The sequence below is a fragment of the Lissotriton helveticus genome, chromosome 3_1 (genome assembly GCF_964261635.1).
Source record: "Lissotriton helveticus chromosome 3_1, aLisHel1.1, whole genome shotgun sequence".
In the NCBI taxonomy this organism is placed as follows: Eukaryota; Metazoa; Chordata; class Amphibia; order Caudata; family Salamandridae; genus Lissotriton; species Lissotriton helveticus.
The window spans coordinates 1538071238-1538085119 of record NC_136061.1 but is presented as its reverse complement, the minus strand read 5'-3'; the positions used below and the strand labels follow the sequence as shown (position 1 = coordinate 1538085119).

Genomic DNA, 13882 nt, shown 5'->3' with positions numbered 1-13882 from the left:
ACGGTGCCCTAGAAGTTCCTGTGCATGGTTGCCATCTTCAGATACTTTTTTTCTTCTTTTGGGTGTGGGCGAAACCAAAAGAGCTCTGAAGAATCTTGAAAGATTTGCGAGAGATAGAGAGAACTGAAAATCACTGAAGACCGAGGATGGTAGCAGTCCAGACCCTGAAGGGGAACCCAATCAGTGAGAAAGACGTGGCCGGAAAATGCAGATGAGAAGGGCAGCTAGGGGCTTTGGTGAACACTCCCTTTAAATTCTGCCCTAACTGCCACCACAAGTTCCACACGAGGTCTGTAGCTGTAACCTGTGACTCTGGAAGGATCACAGCGCCGAAGACTGGGAAGCCTGCACTTAATTCGTACCACTCACAAAGAGATTGTAACAGCATTGGCACACTACATCATGGATGGCACTCTCAGAATCTCTGAAAGGCCTGGACCTCTCCAGTGACGACAAGGAAAACATCGAAGAAGTCGAGCCATCACAAGGAGAAGAGTTGGGAGGTGAATGGAGCTTCTTCAATGTCGAGAGAGCAAAAAAGACCAAGCGGCAGAAGGTAACAAAAGACTCTAAAGTCATGAGAGCCACCTCTACATCAACATTGAAACACTTGATGACCGAAGGTTGTCACAAACACAAAGATGTTCTTTGCATCCTTTGGTCCTGACCAAAGGGCACTGATGTGGGCAAGCCTTCAACCATCAACACCAGTAGGCACAAAGGAGGGAATAAAGGAAAAGGCAAAGGACAAAGAACTGGCTGCCCCAAAGGGTAAACTGTGCTTAACGACTAGTGCTGAAACCTTGCTCTTGGTCGAGAGGAAGTTACGTAGACTCTATGCCGAAACAGCGGCACTCCTGCAACGTAAGGAGTTTGACTCCCTGAAGGTGTTATGCATCTCCACAAAATGTATGGAGTCGGCGGAATTGGGTGACGACATAGTGGACAATGAGGTGCCCTCAATGCCGTAGCCGCAAGAAGAGGACCAGGAAGACATGTTTGACTACGTGACGACACACCCTCCATGATGGAGAGGCAAGGGCAGTACGACAAATGACAATCTCGATGCTGAATCCCCCAAGGAAGGTATCGACCTCTATCCTTCAATACCCTCTCCCCTGGATGACCTGTCCATGTTCAATGGACTAATCAAGAGGGCAGAAGGTAAGTGTGGGTTCTAGCTTGAGGAAGAGATGGTGCAATAATGCTTCTCCTCAAGACTCAAATGCCATTACAGAAGGTGATCCGGTACCTACCCATGCTTTCCAGCATACTGGATCATGGCAAGGAAGCTTGCAAGCAACCTGCAAAAGCGGTTACTCCTTGAGTGGGGAAAAAATATAAGCATTCCACTCAAAACCCCTCAATACATAATGGGGAACATTCTGGCAGACTCCTTCAAAGTGGCGACAGCCAGGAAGAGGAATAACGCTCCCACAACGGCCACTTCACCACCAGAGAAGGAGAGCACAGGAATCGACCTGGTGGGTAGAAAGATGGAGAGGGAATAGGCGATGCAATGGAAAGTTGTGACTTCCAATGCACTCCTCAACCGGCACAGGCCACCAGCAATGGGAGTAAATGGAAGGACTCCTTCAGAACCTTAAGGAGGAATTCAGAAAGAGAGCTAAAGCAGTTATCCAGATGGACAAGACCATTGCCAAGTCCTTCCTCAAATCAGCACTGAATGCGGAGGATACCACTAGCAGATGGATGTGCACAGGCACCATCCTCAGACATGCATGGCTCAGGGTCTCTGGATCCAAGGCTTAAGTGCAGGCATCAGTCATAAACATGCCTTTCACAGGGTAAACCCTCTTCGGGACTGCCATGGACGAGGCTCTCCAACAAATAAAGAGGGATAATGAGACAGCCAAGGACATGGGGCCTTACATTTCAGAGGATTCTTCAGGAGAGGGGGAACCTCCAACAGGCAGGGCAGGTGTCTTTCCTTCTCCACAACACCAACAGCAAGGCTTTAGCCAACAAGTCAGACATCAGCCCACTCAACAACAGTGGCAACACCCGGCGAGGCAGCACTTTTGCGGGAAACCCAGAGGGAGAGGACAGCCAACAAATGGTGGACCAACCAAATGAGACTACCAGCCCACAGTTGGGCCACATGACACCAGTAGGGTGGGAAATAGGAGGATTCCTCTAGGAGTGGAGGTCAGTCATGTCAGACGATTAGATATTAAACATAATTAGACACGGTTACTGCATAGAACTCACCAGACCATTCGTCTTATGTTGCTCCACAGACAAGAATAATGGGTTTTTTAAAACATGAGCACAGGAGGGGAATTTCGCTAGCGCTCATGTGGTTAATAGCTCAGAGGTTCATGCACGCCAATATGTTTAGAGATGGCGTTGAAGTTTAAGGATGCAGCAGGAGATCATAGACTATGATGTTTCAACATATTTCACGTGTACCGACATGCATCACAGCAGAAAGTTCTCTCTGCTTCCTTGCTTTTTTCTAACTTTTACATCATTTACAGTTTTCAGCACACTTGATTACACAAATAAGAGCCACATAGAATCGTAATATTTCATTTGCTTGAAAGAACATCTTTTTTTCTTAAATGACCTGGACTGTGAAAACATTTGGCAGCAAAGGGGTATTTCTCTCTAAAATTTGTGCCTGCTTTTGGTGTAAGGCCATGATTGCTATACTGTTTCAGTAAGAGGGTGGAAGTCTTGGTGCAAATTGAATTTTCAAGTGATCACCATCTCATATTATTTCTCGTCCGCAATCCTGTCTTTGGGTTGAACACTTTTTTTTTATCTGCAAAGTTTTACGAAATTTCCGATTGACCTTATTTATCACCCATACCAAGTTTTGATGCTCACTGCAAGATCATTTTCATTGCATTACCGGTTAATTTTCACTCTGATCGAACCCAGCCTAAATGGAAACTGATATTTGTTTACTGTAAAGTTTTGCAGAGATTTTCTATTATCAGTGCCATATGGTATGCAGTTTATATCGCAAGGGTGTCTTTTGTCTCAGACATTGCTGCAAAAGTGCCGATTCTTATGTGAATGGGGTAAAGCATAAAACTTTGGTCTCCACTCTACGACTACACTCTGTGCGACCCCACTGTACCACCCCACTCTACGCCACTCCAGTACACTCTACAACACTCCCATCTACGACACTTTGCTCCACTCTATGCCCCTCCCTTCTGCTCCACGCCACTAATGTTTAGCCATGTGGAACAGCAGCCACGCTAGTGTACAACATGGCTTAAACAGGCGAGACCTTTTGGCTTTGCAGATGCTTGGTAATATATTACATCATTCCAAATGTTGGCCTAATGAGCCCTAAGGCAGGGTGATGTATGTTTAAAAAGTGAAACATATTCTCTTACATGCTCCAGCAGTAAAAGCCCTAAATTGTCTTTTTTACTGTGGAAAGGCTGATAGCCCCATTGGCAAGTACAGGGTTACAGACTGACACCTTAGCTCTGCTGACTTTAGGATGGGACTACTAAAGTTGGTACTATAAGGTATCAAAAGAATCAGTGCATTAAATCTGATTTAATGGTTAGATCGTATTTAATGTCACTGGTGGGAAAAGTGCAATTTTAGAAGTTGCCACTTTCGTTTCCCACGGTTTCCAGTGCCCATTTACAGTTTTACTCGGGGTCTGCCCTGCAGATAGCTGTTTGCCCTCCTGGGGAGACGTGCTAATGACTCCTAGGAAAGGTAACCATAGAGGCCTGCCTCTGGAGAAGGTGTTACTTCCCCCGGCAAGAGGCCACACAGGTGTTAGCCCAAACGGTGACTTTCAGAGGCGATGCCGCCTTTGAAGGGCAAATGGGGAATACTTGGAAGAGGGGCTGCTCTATTGTTTAGGCAGGCTGGCAAAGGGAAAGCCAGTTGTCAAACCGGTTTTCCAGTGGCATGTCCCCTTGGTAGCCACACCATGGTTGGGCAAGGGAGCTCGAAACTTCAGGAAAGGGGTTCTGCCATATTGAAAGTGGGCAGAATGGTGAATCATGTGAAGCCCAGATGCCACACTTAACAGGAAGTGGTCATCCGGTGGGAGAAAATCTGATTGTCTATTAGCTACCAACCGCATCCTGCCCAGAGCGCATTTTCAGAACATCAGTAGGCAACCCTGGCACCCCAACTCCGATCTCAACTGGACTGGAAGAAGGACCAAGGAAGGACTGCTTGCTGCCCCCTAGAACCAGCAAAGAGAAGCTGCACCATCTTGAACTGCACCTGCTGCATAGCAAAGAAAAACAGGCTGTGCCTGCCATGTCTTGTTAAAGGAGAAGTTGTCTTCAGAGCCAGCCAAATCGCCGTACAAGGACACAACAGCGGAAGAAGCCTGCTTGGGCAAGCCCAAAGTCCTCAGCCCGCCTCCGTGCGGTACCAAGGCCTGACGCTCAGCATTGAACCTGAGTACACTGAGCTCACGAGTGCCGTTGGAGTGCAGCCAGGATCCATGAGGGTGAGTTATCGATACACGAAGTATCGGCCGGTGACTGCGAAACTGGGTGACTGGTAGCCCTGTGGCGGCGGGACGTCTGCCGCGGCGGCGGGACTTTTGGTTAATTAATAATGGGGTAACCCTGTGTCCCTCAGAACCTGGGTATGAGTACATAAACAAAAAGTGGTTCTGTCGGGTAGAAAGTACGTTACTTAGTTGTGCTCTGAATGCACACATTAGATTTGGATAGCAACCTTTTCACAAACGCCTGTGAAGTAAAACAAATTTTCTATGAAGAATTAGAAACCGAAATCGAGATGCTTTACAATGTTTGTTTATCAGAATTAAATCATTCATAGATAATCACAGTAATCGGTAGCTGTCAACATTAAATCGATATTTACATAGACATGGGGTAATCGTGTGACATAGGTGCATAGTGCTCAACAGATGTACAATATATACAAGGTGGGTAAGGTTTTATATACAGATGAGGGATAGGCCAGAATATCCATTAACACCAATGACTCTTTCCACTGATAGTGTCCTTTCGTTATGTGTGGAGTCTTGGTTAGTCTGGGCCTTGAGTGATCGTTGACGTTTCAACCCTATGTGTGCCCCATTCGGTGGTCACGCAGGGCCTTCATCAGGACAAGGTGAGGGATCAGAAATGGGACGATGACAGCCTAAAATCGTAAAGACAGGCACGTATCAATAATCTGCTGTTGCTGGCGTGCTCAAATGATGCACAGGATTAGGAAGGGTGGTAGTACTCACCCTTGGGGGGCCAGACCGGTTTAGGCCGAGGGCGGATGGTTCAAATCAGACCCAAGCGATGAGTACTCTGCGGAGGGGAAATTAAAACTTATGTTGATCAGAAAGGGACCTAATGCTAGCATGCAGCTTGCGTGTGTCCCTGTGAGGATAATTGCAGTGAAGGGCGGTGTGGGTTAAAAGTGACTGAATCAATACCTTCTCTTCCAGGGGATACTCATCAATAGTCAGAAGCACTGAATTATCTCCGCCCATGTGCGGGAACCCGGAACATATAGCATAATTCATATATATGTGTGTATAGTAGAAAAGGAGTACATAGTACGAAATAATTATACACATATAAATGTATAAACTAATATGCAGCCCTAAACATATCCAATAGGCTAAGAAAGCCAGAATTACATGAATTTCTCTAGTATGAAAATAACCCATAAACATATAATGTAAGAAAAGGGCTTGTACAGTAATTGCATTCTGCAAAAAAACTTTTATTTTCATTAAAGAAAACCGGTAATGACAGACAATTAGCCTAAAGAAGGCTGCATCAATAAATAACATCCCTGTACAGAAAAGGAAACTGGCACCTCGCCTTTAAGGCCTCAGAGAATCTGAGCACTTTGCCTTTAAGGCCTCCAGGAGAACCCTGCTCCCATCATGCACCACAGGTGACGGTTAAGTCAGTTCTTTTTTCTGGCTCTTTCTGAGAGGAACCTGGAGCTTGAGCTCAACTGGTTTTGGCTTTTTTCAGTCAGAATTTATATTCTGACTACGTTATTGGATATTTCTTATTGCTGGTGGTATTTTTGAATCTTTTTCTGACTATTTGGTCATTCTTTTTTAGTCAGATATGCCACCTTTATTTTATAAATGTCCTTCCTGGGGGAAGATGTCTAAGTCTGGTCCTCATTCGGTCTGTGTAGTGTCTTTACCTTCTCACAACACAGCGACATGTTACCACTGTCTTCAACTTTCAAGAAGAACTTTGAAGGAAAGAGAGAAGATCAGACAACTTGGCTTACTGGAGAGAGGAAAACATCATAAAAATGGCCCAGAGAGTCATCTTTCATCTGGAGGGCTCCTCCTCTCCGAGAAAACGGCGAAGATTTGCTTCACCAGAAGTTAGAAGTAAGTGTCGTCGACGTTGAGACCAGCTGAAAAAGTAAGATCGACGTCAAAGACAAGATCGCCTCAAAGTAAGAAGACATAGAGACCAGCTGAAAAAGTAAGATGCACATCAAAGACAAGATCTCCGTCGAAAAGTAAGTCTACATCGAGACCTGCGACTCAAGCGAGATAGACGTCAACACAAGTGAGATCGACGTCGAAGACCAGTTCGCCGACGAGAAGTAGATCGACGTCAAAGCCTGAAAAGCAAGTGAGATAGACGTACGGATCGCCGTCGAGAAGTAAGCAGACGTCAAGGCATGCTTCGGGCTCGAAGCATGATAAATCAGTCGACATTGAAGCGACCATAGACGTCAAGGAGGTCGACGTCGAGATCTGTGCCACCTGTTCGAAGGTCAGCGTCGAGGCGCTCTAGATCAACCTCTCGGACCCATCAGAGGTCTTTGTCGAGGTCAGAGTCGACGTTGAGGATACCGCGTGATCATCAGCGGTCGACGTTGAGAAGGTGCCGACATCGAGGGCTTCGTCCCATAGATCTCAGTCGTCCAGAGTGTCACCTCCATGGTAGTCGTCGATGGTGGCTCATTCTAATTCGACATCGAGGCATTCGACGTCGAGGGACAGACAAGTTATCCCTGTGGAAGAGTTGGAAAGACCCGCGCCTAGATCACGGCGTTCGACGTCGACGGAGACTTCTTCTTCGCTGGGTATAAATATCATTCAACTTACACCGGAGGGCTCTCCGGTGAGCAAATCCCCCTCCTATTAACATGTCTCCTAGATGGATGGAGGACATTAGACACTGGAAGATGAAACCCAGACCTAATGAGAGGCCTCTTACCATGGAGTGCTCAAGGCCTCCTGCTACTAGGTCCCTGAGACGTTCCAGATCACCGTTAAGATGGCGTTCACGCTCAAAAGAGCGCTCCAGATCACGCCAATCTCATACGCCATTGAGAAGACAGAGGTCTCCTACAATGACCACATCAACAAGGTCATCGTATAAAGACTATTCTCCTACTATTTCCTCAACTCCACCTTCCAGGTTCTCCCCTGTTGATGATATTGGGACATTCAATGAGGTGTTATGTAGAGGTGCTAACAAGTTCAACATAACCATGTCTGTACCTCAGATTACTTCTTTCATTATATTTGAAACTTTACACCATAGGTCTTTGGTGAAGCCTCTACTACCTTTGGTGCCAGGGTTGCTAGAACCTGCGATGAAGCCTTTTTTTGACACCTGCCACAGTGGGCTCAGGCACTCAAGGATTTCAAAGAAATACAAGGCCCCAGACCAGGATCCCTTATTTCTGTGTACTGACCCTCCACCGGATTCTCTTATAGTCGCCGCTGCCAGGAAAGCACATTCTGCTACTTCTAGGTCATCTGCTCCATCAGAGAAGGATAGCAAGAACATGGACTCCTTGGGACGAAGAATGTGCAGTACGGCAGGATCCGTGATGAGTGGCTAGTGCAGCCGCTCTACTGGGGCAATACGACCGATCGTTATGGGACTCCTTAACAAGATTCGCAGAGAAATTACCCAAAGAAGGTCAAAAGGATTTCTTGGAGATTGTGCAGGAAGGTGGCCTAGTTGCTAACCAGATTATTAGTACGGCGGCCGATTCTGCTGATTTACCAGCTCATGGATATGCCCATGGCATTATTTGTTCATGAAGATCAGCGTGGCTTCGCCTCATGGGCCTCAAGCCTGATGCTCAGAGGAAGATCGTTAATTTGCCCTCTAATGGATCAGCGTTGTTTTGGTCTCATGCAGATGACGAAATGGCTAAAATGAAGACTGAGTTAGTTACCCTTAAGGTGGTAGGCCTTCAATAAAAGAAGGAATTTTGTCTTCAATTTCACCCCTCTGACAAGCGGTCTTTTCAACTGCGAGGACAAACCTCTAACTGGTCATCGCAGAACCAGGGTCAACCGCAACAAAGGTCCCAGTTTCAACAATGCAGGCCGGGACGGGGCAGAGGTGGTAACAAACAGCAGTCGGCAGTGCCAAAGCAGCCACAGAAACAATGAGATGGGTCTTCCTCCAAAGCGGTTGTCCACTCCGGTAGGAGGAAGTGTTTCATTACATCTGGAGGAGTGGAAGCGTATAACAAAAGACAAATGGGTCATCGACATTGTTCAAAATGGATATCTTCTCAAGTTCAAGACCCCTCCTCCATCTATACCTCCGAAAGGCATTCCTCACCTCGACCAAAGATTGTTACAAAAGGAGGTGAACACTTAATTAAGCAAAGGAGCTATAGAGAAAGTTCCAGCTCCTCAAAGAAATCAAGGTTTCTGCTCTCGCTTCTTCCTTGTACAAAAAAGAAGCCCTACCACAGAATACAGACCTATACTGGATTTGAGACTGTTGAACGGATTCATTCGCAGAGAGAAATTTCGAATGTTAGCACTCCATCAAATTTTCCCTCCGCTTCACCAAGGGGATTGGATGTGCTCCATCGATCTGCAGGACGCATACTTCCACGTACCGATATCAAAGAAACATCGCAAATTTCTACAGTTTCGGGTGTCTGTCCAGCATTACCAGTATTCAGTTCTTCCGTTCGGGCTAAAGTCAGCTCCCCGAACATTCTCCAAGTGTATGGCTGTGGTGGCCGCCTTTCTTCGCAAGCAGAGGATATTCATATATCCTCACTTGGACGACTGGCTCCTGAAGAGCGCATCTCCAGCTCTGCTGCAGGATCATCTCTCAAGCTGCCTTCAACTGCTACACAACTTGGGCCTTTTCGCCAATTTCAAGAAATCCATACTAAATCTAACGCAAAAGATCCATTATCTGGGTTCCTTCCAGGACACCGAAAAAGTAAGCGTGTGTCCTTCAAAGGAGGGGTTGTTCTCAATCCAAGGAAAATGCCTGACCCTTCTTCACACGCCGTTCCCGACAATTCGTCAAGTTTCAACTCTACTGGCATCAATGGCGTTGTGCATCTTTATAGTACCAAATGCACGATTACACATGCGTTCACTACAGCAATGTTTGGAGCACCAATGGATGCAAGTATCTGGGTGGTGGGCGGATCGGATAATTCTCCATCAAACAGCCAAGGATTCCATCTGGTGGTGGATGAAGAGATCGCACCTGATGAAGGGAGTCCCTTTCCACCAGGATCCTCCAACCCAGACTTTAGTGACGGACGCTTCTCTCCAGGGTTAGGGTCCTCATATGGGCCCTCTGCAAGTACAAGGTCTTTGATGCGACTCCGAACAGAGTTACCACATCGATCTGCTAGAGTTGAGCCGTACATTGTGAGAAAGTCGCCTTATATATACTGGACTAGAATGAAGTACAGTGTGTATAGAGTCCACCAACCCCAGAGGTATAATAAAGGCTAAAGTCAGAACTGACCTTACTCTCCAAAGTGGTAGCTTGGTCGAGCAGTAAGGCAGTACCAGAGGACAGTGTAAAGTATTTGTTGTACACACTCAATCAGCAAAAGGTTTCACACACTCAAGGACTGAACTCCAGGCCAATTGTTTTTATATCCACAGAGATAGTTGTTTTATTTTTAGAACTAACAGTTATAAAAATATACTTTTCTCGTTATGAGTACTCTCATGTAATTACTTTGCAAAGGAGCAATAAAGTTTGTGCACACAGTGAATACAGTATTGGTAGTAAGCAACACAATCCTAAAACACACTATAGCATTGAGCTCAATGGGTTTTCTACATTTAAGTACAGTTGATTACTATGCAGATTACTTTGGTAGTTCCAGGACTAGATCATAGATTCAGTCCTGGGGTCTAAGCTGAAACCAGATTAGCAAAAACGTTTTAGTTACTGTAGTAAATTTTCAGGAATATAAAGCTGTTTTTAAAGTTCACTCTTAGAAACTTTTCAATGAAAATCTGACAATGTTATTCAATGGGAGAAAATTCAGAATGCAGGTAAAATACGATCGCGTTACGTTTGTAATCCAGCACTGGTCTCCTAGGGCCAGCACTGGGGTCTTAACTTAGAACAGGTTGGTAATTGCGTTTCAGTATTTCGTAGGATTTTTAAAGAATATCTCAAGTTTTCAAAAGTAGATAAGCAGACAATGGGTTCCAGTGGAGAAAATTCAGATTGCTAGTAAACCCGGTTGTGATTACTTTTGCGGTTCAGTACTGGGCTGAAGGGTACAATACTGGCTCCTCCCCTGATCACAGGTGAGTACTTCAGAGTTCAGACTTTGGCTGATTTTATATGAATATTTTCAGTTTTCAAAACTTCACACTTAGAAAAATTTCGAGTCAAAATTGGTCAATGTTATCCAGTGGCAGGTAAGTGAGTTACCGGTTTCCAGGTGAGTACTTGGTTGGTGAAGTTAAGGTTCTGGGCATAGACTCAGGGGTCCCCCAGGGTCAGGTAAGTACAGTTAGTTCAATCCCAGCGGCACAGGGGCAGCTGGGTGCAGAGGTAGGTAGGCCCAATGTTATCCAATGAGGGAAAGGGGGCCTTCGGTTGGTGGCTGCTGGCTAGCAGGCCACGCGGCTGTGGGAGCTGGGCTCCTGGTCACTTGCTCAGAGCAAGGGGAGGAGGTAGAATAGGACAAAGGTGGCACAGCCAGCGGCACTCTGGCGGCTGGGCGCAGGGTGCTCTTGAGCAGTCGGTCGCTCAATGTTATCCAATGGGAAAGGTCAAAAAGAAACAAAGGCTGCAGGCTCGGGGACGGAGACTCTCCAGGGGCGACCAGCACTTCGAGAGGTAAGTTGGGATCTTGGAGCACAGGTAGGTACCCCAAAGGGAGGCACAGGGGGCTGTACTGCGCCGGGTGCAGGGGTGTCTTTGGGTGTCGGAAAAGCTTACCCTCGGCTGGTCGCGGTTGGGGTGGCCCCTGGTTCCGAGTCTGCAGGCGTCAGTTAGTTCGTCGAGGAGGCTCTTTGGGCACTTGACTTCGGGTCCCAGTCGCCGGGGGGACGTCCTCATGGTCTTGGTTCGGTTGGGCCCGGCCCGGGCTTGGCGGGTGCAGAGTGGGCTGGTCCAGACCTTCCTGGTTAGCACCAGGTGGGTTGTTGCAGCAGAGCCTCTGCTGATGGGAGTCCCAGTCTTTAAGAGGGTCAAGGCAGGCAGGTCCTCCGGGTGTCCCATAGTTGCTGTCCACAGGAATCGCCGGGATTAAGCAGGAGCAGGTTCCAGGATCGACAGGCCGGTAGGGCTGGGGACAAGTCAGTTGTTGTCGTCCTGTTGTTAGCAGCTGCATGGCGGGTTTTCTTCTTCTTGATCTTCTTTCTTCTTTTTGTATCGGGATCTCTGGAAGGAAGGTTCAGGGAGCCCCTAAATACTGAATTTAGGGGCGTTACAGGTAGGGCAAGGACAGGGACCAATGGGTAACTGTCCTCGGGTGAGTACACACCCAAGTCTGCTCCTCTCCTGTGGGAGGGGGGCAGGAGCCTAGCTGGGATTGGGCAGGGCTTCCCATCTACAAGATGGCCAGAGCCCGGGGTCGTGCTTCACCTAGTCTCCCCCACCTGAGGAGTGAGGTTGGCACAGGCTGGCACACCCCCCTTCCCGACGTAGTTTTTCCCACTCGTCTTCCCACCAGAGTGGGGGTTAGAACTGGTGGGGCCAGTTGCTGGGTACAGCAAATGGTCTGGAGAAGCTCACAGAGGAGGCATGCCTTTGAAGCTTCCCCCTGTCCATCCTGGGGGAGGAGACCTAGCACCTCGCCCAGGATGTGCATTGTTGCAGCCCCAGGAGAGTGGGGGGAATCTCACCCAGGGGTCATGCAACATGTCTGCTGTGTGGCAGCCTCTGCAGCCACTCAGCCCAGACATGGATTGTAGGTTAGGATTTCAGAGGGCATCCCTCTGGTGTATTTTACATTAAATCCCACACTGGCATCAGTGCGGATTTAATGTGCTGAGAAGTTTGGTACCAAACTTGTCAGTCTTCAGTGTAGCCATTATGGTGCTGTGGAGTTCGTAATGACGACCTCCCAGCACCATATACTCTTAATGGCATCACTGCACTTACAGTGCCCAGGAATGGCCCTGGGTACTGTAGAGGCACAGGGCTCATGCACCTGTGCCCACACTTCTGGCATAGGGCACCCAGCTAGAGGGGTGACTGAAGTTTGCCAGGGCAGTGGGTTCTGTGGGCAAGGCACACAGGGTTGTGTGCCATGTCGACTCTTGTTTTAGTTCTGTACTGGCACTCAGCTTGCAAAGGCAGTGTGTGGGTGCCAGGGTACAGGGCCCCTGAGGGTGGCACAATAAGTGCTGCAGCCCTCAGGGGTCTCCTCTGGTCACCATGCCCTGGGTACCTAGGATACAATTTACTAGGGACTGACAGGTGGCCAGAGGTGCCAATTGGGTATTTTGTTTCAGCATAGCGTTAGAGGCATGTGGGCTGCTGAATTCACATCTTATGCATAGATCGCCGCCTAGTGTTGGGTCCGGATGATTGCACATTGTTGTCCTGGAAGAGTCTTCGAAGTATCACGAGATAGGTGGCTCCTCCCCTGGACTACAGTGCGCATGGGCATCCTCTCCCTCCTCAGATTGTTTTTTTCCGCCATTGGGTTCGGATGTACTTTTCTTAACTCCAGTTCGGTAACTTTTCTACAAGGCCAAAAGGCCTTCGGGGTCGTCAGTATTGTTCTTTCGATCGGTGCCGAGTTCTTGTTCCAGTTCCTTTAGAAGCAGGACGTCGAAGAGCGCCGCGTGGCCTTTTCACCACCAAAGGCCCGATCGTCGATGGAACGGAGCCCGTTCAAACGATGCCCCCTTTGTAATTCAAAATACCCGCACATCGATGTACACCCGGTGTGCAACAAGTGCTTATCACCCGACCACAACGAGGATAACTGTCTAGCTTGTGCTCGATTCCGGTCGAAGAAGACGCTTAGGCTCCGACGTGCAGCAAGACAAACGATGACGAAGCCAGCGCCCGACCCGGTGAATATCTTCGACGAAGATTACGTGGAGGTCGTCGAGACTGAGGATCCAGAACAGACGTCGGATCCAGGTTCGGAGCACGACTCCACCTACTATGCAGACGACGGAGAGCAAGTCCTTGAAGATGAAAACGTCGAAGAGGTAAGGGACGACGTGTCCCCCATCGGAGCCGTCGATGACGACTCAAGTGATGAACCAGGCCCAACAGTGGGTACTGGGCATAAACAAGACACTCTTCAACTTTCCAAGGCTCCGGTCGAGGCATCGCCGAAAGGCATTCTATTTCCCCCGCGTCTCGGCCCGTCTAAGAATATATCACAGGAGCCATCGGTCGCCCAAATAAAGGCGAAACCGAAAGCTATCGAGGAACAAACAAAACCGAATTTGCTAAAGTCAGCCATCGGATCGAAGAGTGCAAACACATCGGAATCGACGTCGACGACCCTAAAAGGTCAACCGCTAAGGCTGTCGATCCGAAGATTGGTGCGATAAAGTCCATCGCTAAAGCCAAGTACGTCGAACCAACGAGGTCGGCGTCAACAGACAGCGACACAAACAAAGGACTCAACTCTCAAAAGGCCCTCCAACCGAGGCACCGTGTCGAAAAACAACAGCTCGTCAAAGCCC

The 13882-nt window shown here is 48.0% G+C and overlaps 1 protein-coding gene across 1 annotated transcript in view; it reads left to right on the top strand.

Annotated features, from left to right (window-relative positions):
• ARCN1 (archain 1 coat protein complex I subunit delta) overlaps positions 1–13882 on the top strand; it is a 137449-nt gene that overhangs the window by 100402 nt on the left and 23165 nt on the right. The window lies entirely within an intron of this gene.